The sequence below is a fragment of the Oncorhynchus tshawytscha genome, unplaced genomic scaffold, assembly GCF_018296145.1.
Source record: "Oncorhynchus tshawytscha isolate Ot180627B unplaced genomic scaffold, Otsh_v2.0 Un_contig_9317_pilon_pilon, whole genome shotgun sequence".
Lineage (NCBI taxonomy): Eukaryota > Metazoa > Chordata > Actinopteri > Salmoniformes > Salmonidae > Oncorhynchus > Oncorhynchus tshawytscha.
Genome location: NW_024607082.1, coordinates 6,549 through 13,872, shown reverse-complemented (window position 1 = coordinate 13,872; position 7,324 = coordinate 6,549). Strand labels below are relative to the sequence as shown.

At 40.6% G+C, this 7,324-nt stretch overlaps 1 long non-coding RNA gene across 1 annotated transcript; it reads left to right on the top strand.

The window, feature by feature from the left end:
- Positions 1–1,036: 1,036 nt before the first annotated feature.
- Positions 1,037–3,998, top strand: LOC121842375. The gene is made up of 3 exons (XR_006081085.1): positions 1,037–1,080; positions 1,289–1,331; positions 3,770–3,998. It is a non-coding gene; the product is annotated as an uncharacterized LOC121842375 (long non-coding RNA).
- The last annotated feature ends 3,326 nt before the right edge of the window (positions 3,999–7,324 follow it).

The window sequence follows — 7,324 nt, the reverse complement described above, 5'->3', positions numbered from 1 at the left end:
GTAGATACATACAAAAAAGACATAATACTGTCTGTTTCATCGGTTCCTCCGTTGTCGTTCAGAGTCCCTAATGCATCCAAGTCACCCCGTTGTGTCAGTGTTTCATCGGTTCCTCCGATGTCGTTCAGAGTTCCTAATGCATCCAAGTCACCCTATGTGTCCGATGTCCATCATACCTAAAAAAATTATAAATAAATAAATAAAACATTGTCCCCCTGTTTAAAACACAAATAACTCGTGTTTAATATTACAATAATATCACGATAATATTCAAACAAAACTTAAAATATATTTTTCACTTACTCAGCTCCCGAAATATCCATTAGGAGGGCTTCATAGACTATGTTATCTGTCCTGGGACTGCTGCCTGTTGTCTTACGAAGTCGTTCAGAGTGCACACTTTTCTTTTTTTAATATATAAATATTCTTGGGTATGTGATTATTTGGACTTACGCCTAAAAAATGTGTGATCGTGAAGGGCTACGTAAAGGACAGGGCTCAGTTTGCTTCTGAGAATCTACGTCTAACCATTGCTTCCCCAAGCCCTTATGTCCAGTAGCCTTCAGAAATATTCATTAGGAGGGATTCACTTATTCACATCTCTTTTTTAATCTGTCCTGGCCGCAAAATATTCGGGCCTGTGTGTTTGCGCTAAAGCTGTGGTAACATAGTGTTAAAGTATATGCTCCACGTTCTGTCCCTAACTATCGAAAGTACGGAATGTATGTTTTGGTTTAGAGACTAAAAGGCTGTGAATTCATAGAGCCTTTCTGTCTGCAACAGGTTTGTTGGGGTCCTGGTGCGTTGATTAGATATCTGTGTTTAACCCCGGGCGGTCGGCCGATATCTTGACATGCCATATGGCAGATAGTGCAAACCTTGGTTTCAAACGATTCTCTACAGGGGACCCCGTGTTGAACCCCCACACACAAACCCTTTTGTTTTTTTTGAAACGCACACACACACACACTCCTGCTGCTCCGTCACACGCACACTCATGCACGCACCCCGATTTCCCATGTCTTTTTCTTCGAGACAGAGCTGGGTGATGATGTGAAATACCTTTTCCCATAGTTACGGGTGAGATACAGTTTTTTAAATTCCTTTTATTGAATTCTAAAATATTTAGTACAAACGTTTTAAAGACGTGTTAGAATTAATGACCAAATTGTACTACTATTTAAACATGCATCATTAGTGTTTTATGTAAAAACATTGGAGGCCTACAGTTGTACCGCACACTCAAGCACGCACCTGGATTTTCCGTGTCTTTTTTTCTTCGTGACAGACCGGGTTGATGGCTGGAAAGGACATTTTCCCATTGTTAAAGGGTGAGATACTGTTTTAAAACCATTGATTTAATACCAAAATATATAGTACTAACTTTTTAAAGACATGTTAGAATTAATTACCCAATTGTACTACTATTTAAACATGCATCATTAGTGTTTTTATGTAAAAACATAGGAGGTCTACAGTACATTATTACAAACTTTATAACATACCATTGTAGGAAAGACTATAAATTGTTTCTGAGAATCTACGTCTAACAGGCGCTTCCCAATCACCTATGTCCAGTAGCCTTCAGAAATATCTATTAGGAGGGATTCACTTATTCACATCTCTTTTTTAATCTGTCCTGGCCGCTAAATATTCGGGGCTGTGGGTTTGCGCTAAAGCTGTGGTAACATAGTGTTAAAGTATATGCTCCACGTTCTGTCCCTAACTAGGGGTTGTTTCGATATTTTTTTATTATTTTTTTATAATGGTTACATGTTCAGTACACACCCCTGCATTCTATATTATTAAGTAGGCTGTTGGTCTTTGAGGTCCGTTATGTCAATTTGCCTTTATACATCTCATTGACCTACTGTCAACTCCCTCAGTTGTAAACATCTACAATAATCATTAGACGTACGCGTCAGAGTTATCATACCCCGTGTCGGGGTTTGTACAGAGTTGGTTAAATCTGCTCTTTTGCTCCCCACTCACATGGCTAATAATCTCCAAGCTGCCCTAAGTGGTGATGTTTTTGTTGTCTCTAGGTTCATCTCTAGACTTTTGAATGAGGCCTGTTACAACTTTCTGACAAAACCTTTAAATGTAGTTTGTGAAACCAGTCAGTCGTGGATGTATGTAAAACATATTTAACACGTATTGCCGGTTACAGAAGCCTCCTGTTGTACTATGAATCCCCACTCAACCCTGTTAGATCTTGATGTGTTGGCCGAAATATGAAATTACCTCTTCCGCTATCATTAAAACGTGAGATACATTTTTAAAACCATTGATTTAATTCAAAATATTTAGTACCTACATTTTAACGTGTTAAGGGTACAGGTTCCCCAAGGGGTACCCCCCCCCCCCCTCAACTGAAACAGTGGCGCACAGAATGCAAAAATATTCTTAGAAATATTTAACCTCCACACATTAACAAGTCCAATAGCTCAAATGAAAGATAAACACCTTGTTCATCTAGCCAGCAAGTCAGATTTCTAAAATGTTTTACGGCGAAAACATAGCACATATTTATGTCAAACCACCACCAAAGACACTGCTAATTTGAATAGCCACGTTGAACAAAATATGCAATCAACAAACGCAGGATTAAAAGAAAAATAATTCACTAACCTTTTGAAAATCTTCATCAGATGACAGTAATAGGACATGTTACACAGTACATTTATGTTTTTTTCAATAATATGCTATTTATATCCATAAATCTCTGTTTACAATGACGCCATGTTCAAAAAATGCTACTCAAATGTCCTGAGAAATGATGATAGCTCCACCAGATAACGTCAGATAACAAGCAATACACATCATAAACTTTGACTAAATATGCATGTTCTACATATAGTTAGAAAGATACACTGCTTCTTAATGCAACCGCTGTGTTACATTTATTTTTAACGTTACAGAATTCGTTCACTAGGCAATAATATGAGACGGCGCTCATACATTAGCAATATGACTCCGCTATGTTGGAGTCCACAGAAACACAAAATGACCACATAAATATTCCCTTACCTTTGATGTTCTTCGATCAGAAGTCGTGCAAGGAGTCATACTTACCAAAAACTGCGTTTGGCTTTCAAGTCTGTGTCTGTGGGTTATCAAACGCGACAAATTCCGGCTGAAATGCAGCCAAAATTCTAGGGATTGCGCATCAAAACTTCAAATTTACATATTATATGTCAACTAAACTGGTCAAACTAAGTGCAGAATCAAGCTTTAGGATGTTCTAGACGTGCAAAACAATTCTCAGCTAGAACAGACATCGTTTGGTGAAACCTGGAACAAAGAGAGCTCTGTGCCTGACGCGCGCAAGAGAGTACATGTATTTTCGTGTGACCCGAAGGTTTCTTCCCGTCAAAGGGTGAGGGAGCGCGCGAATTTCACAATGAAGCGCCCCATTGAAAGGAGACATCGCGCTGAAGAGATGGAAACTGTTCCCAGATCTGTAGCTGGTTGGGAAGGGTGGGGGCGATGACGTCAAAGTTGGCCCAACTTTCTTGATGACAAGAGAGAGTTTGGGAGAATGGCTGCCCTGAGAGTTCTGCTTTACATACAGACATAATTTGAACGGTTTTAGAAGCTTTAGAGTGTTTTCTATTCAATAATAATTATTATATGCATATATTAGCAATTTTGGACAGATTTCTTTTCTGTTCACTATGGGCACGCAATTCCTCCAAAGGGGGCAGTATTCTGCCTAGCTCTAACTTAACACCTGTTATAATTCCAAAATGTTTACTATTTCTTACAGATAGAGGGTCCGGTTAGCCCCGACCATTATCCGTTTCGAATTCATCAGCTCAAAGACGCTTGCCCGCTCCATCAAAACTCCGTAAGTTTTCCCGCCATGTGTAGATCAATCGTTCCTGCCTGTAAATTCTGGGTATGCCCACATCATTAATTAATAAGATGTGTAGAAAACTGTTTAGCCATAGTTAAAGGCCTTTCATAAAGAGGCTGTCATGATTGCCTGTGCCACATGTTTAACACGTATTGCTTGTTACCTAATACTACTGTTGTACATTTAATATCCACTAGCCGATTTCGTCGCATTTGCACAAATTCTGTCATGTTACTTTGGTCTTTTTAAATGTCAGTAAATATGTGTGTAAAGTGTATATGTTTGTTTCACTGTAGATTTGTTTAAGCCCTCCTAGAAACACCTAATGAAAGGCTTTTCATAAAGAGGCTGTCATGATTGCATGTGCCACATGTTTAACACGTATTGCTTGTTACCTAATACTACTGTTGTACATTTAATATCCCCTAGCAGATTTCGTTGCATTTGCACCAATTCTGTCATGTTACTGTGGTCTTTTTAAAAGTCAATAAATATGTTTGTAAAGTGAACATGTTTGTTTAAGCCCTCCTAGAAACACCTAATTTCATCCCACAGCATTAATTAATAAGCTGTGTAGAAGCTGTTTAGCCATAAGTAGAGGCCTTTCATAAAGTGGCTGTCATGATAAACCTGAAATTACCTTTAGGATCTTTTCTTTGGGGTTCTAATCTCCCCAGGTGTACATGCACTGAAAATCTAGGCTGGAGCCATCTGGAAGCTCTGTGCCTGTACATATAAAGAGAACTAGATAGGAAACTAGGCTGAGAAATATTATTTCAATGGCTGTTTAATTGTTGTTTAAAGCCTGAAATGGACACAATGCCAAGGGACCTTGTTTCTAACACACACACACACACACACACACACACACACACACACACACACACACACACACACACACACACACACACACATACACATTCCTTGTCTCTAACACCCACACACACACACACACACACACACACACACACACACACACACACACACACACACACACACACACACACACACACACATTCCTGCTTCATAGATAACAAACATAAGGGCAATAAACCTGGGGGTGGGGGATTTATTTAACTCTCTGCAAACTGGAAACGATTTATCCGGAGGCTGCATTCATTGTAGCTGGGGATTTTAACAAGGCTAATCTGAAAACAAGACTCCCTAAATTTTATCAGCATATCGATTGCGCAACCAGGGGTGGAAAGACCCTGGATCATTGTTACTCTAACTTCCGCGACGCATATAAGGCCCTGCCCCGCCCCCCTTTCGGAAAAGCTGACCACGACTCCATTTTGTTGATCCCTGCCTACAGACAGAAACTAAAACAAGAAGCTCCCACGCTGAGGTCTGTCCAACGCTGGTCCGACCAAGCTGACTCCACACTCCAAGACTGCTTCCATCACGTGGACTGGGAGATGTTTCGTATTGCGTCAGACAACAACATTGATGAATACGCTGATTCGGTGTGCGAGTTCATTAAACGCTCACACAGACAGCATCGTGAGGAAGGCGCAGCAGCGCCTCTTCAACCTCAGGAGGCTGAAGAAATTCGGCTTGTCACCAAAAGCACTCACAAACTTCTACAGATTTACAATCGAGAGCATCCTGGCGGGCTGTATCACCGCCTGGTATGGCAACTGCACCGCCCTCAACCGTAAGGCTCTCCAGAGGGTAGTGAGGTCTGCACAACGCATCACCGGCGGCAAACTACCTGCCCTCCAGGACACCTACACCACCCGATGCTACAGGAAGGCCATAAAGATCATCAAGGACATCAACCACCCGAGCCACTGCCTGTTCACCCCGCTGTCATCCAGAAGGCGAGGTCAGTACAGGTGCATCAAAGCTGGGACCGAGAGACTGAAAAACAGCTTCTATCTCAAGGCCATCAGACTGTTAAACAGCCACCACTAACATTGAGTGGCTACTGCCAACACACTGTCAATGACACTGACTCTACTCCAGCCACTTTAATAATGGAAATTGATGGGAAATGATGTAAATATATCACTAGCCACTTTAAACAATGCTACCTTATATAATGTTACTTACCCTACATTATTCATCTCATATGCATACGTAGATACTGTACTCTATATCATCGACTGCATCCTTATGTAACACATGTATCACTAGCCACTTTAACTATGCCACTTGGTTTACATACTCATCTCATATGTATATACTGTACTCGATATCATCTACTGTATCTTGCCTATGCTGCTCTGTACCATCACTCATTCATATATCCTTATGTACATATTCCTTATCCCCTTACACTGTGTATAAGACAGTAGTTTTTTTGGAATTGTTAGTTAGATTACTTGTTCGTTATTACTGCATTGTCGGAACTAGAAGCACAAGCATTTCGCTACACTCGCATTAACATCTGCTAACCATGTGTATGTGACAAATAAAATTTGATTTGATTTGATTTGATTTGACATACACATTCCAAAAGTTCAAACACTCAACCCCCCCTCCCCAGTTCAACCAGGCCCCTAGACATCAATCACCATGACTACTTCAAAGCATACCATATAGATATAAAATAACACACACCCTCTAACACGTGACCACAGGAACAGGGGGGACGGGGTGGAGCCCCATATTTAGACATGCACACGTCATCATGACGCAGGGTCAACAATCAATCATTTTGACCCGTGCCGTCTACTGTATTCTCTCTGATGTCTCCATCTTATCAATGGCCGTTATGATATTGTTTAGGACCTTGAGAGTGGCTGAGGTGCACCCATGACCAGCTCGGAAACCAGATTGCATAGCGTAGAAGGTACGGTGGGATTCGAAATGGTCGGTGATCTGTTTGTTAACTTGGCTTTTGAAGACCTTAGAAAGGCAGCGTAGGATAGATATAGGTCTGTAGCAGTTTGGGTATAGAATAACTCAGGATTTTTATCTAGGATTCCCAGCTAGTGTTTCTATTGTGCACCTCTACCATGGTAGTGCCACTACATAATCGTTTCCAGGCTTTAGGTCAATCTAAATGATCAGGGTGAGTGTACTGGAGAAACTCATATTTTTCCTTGCCAGGTATAACCCTCACGAAGGGATATTTTAGGGTAGGGTCTAGTTTTCTGAATTTCCGCCTGACTGACGTGCCCAAAGTAAACTGCCTGTTACTCAGGCCCAAAGGCCGGGATATGCATATAATTGATAGCATTGGATAGAAAATACTGTAAAGTTTCTAAAACTGTTAACATAATGTCTAAGACTATAACAGAATTGATATGGCAGGCAAAAGTCTGAAGAAAATGCAACCAGAATAAAAAAAATTGAGCTCCCAGGCTCTTATCGTAGAAACCTATTGTTCCTATGTCACCCAGATTGCAATTCCTATGGCTTCCACTAGATGTAAACAGTCTATTCAAGGTTTCAGGATTCTTTTTTGAAAAACAAAACAAGTATTTGGAGTTTTTGTTAGGCCCAATTTTTCAGTTT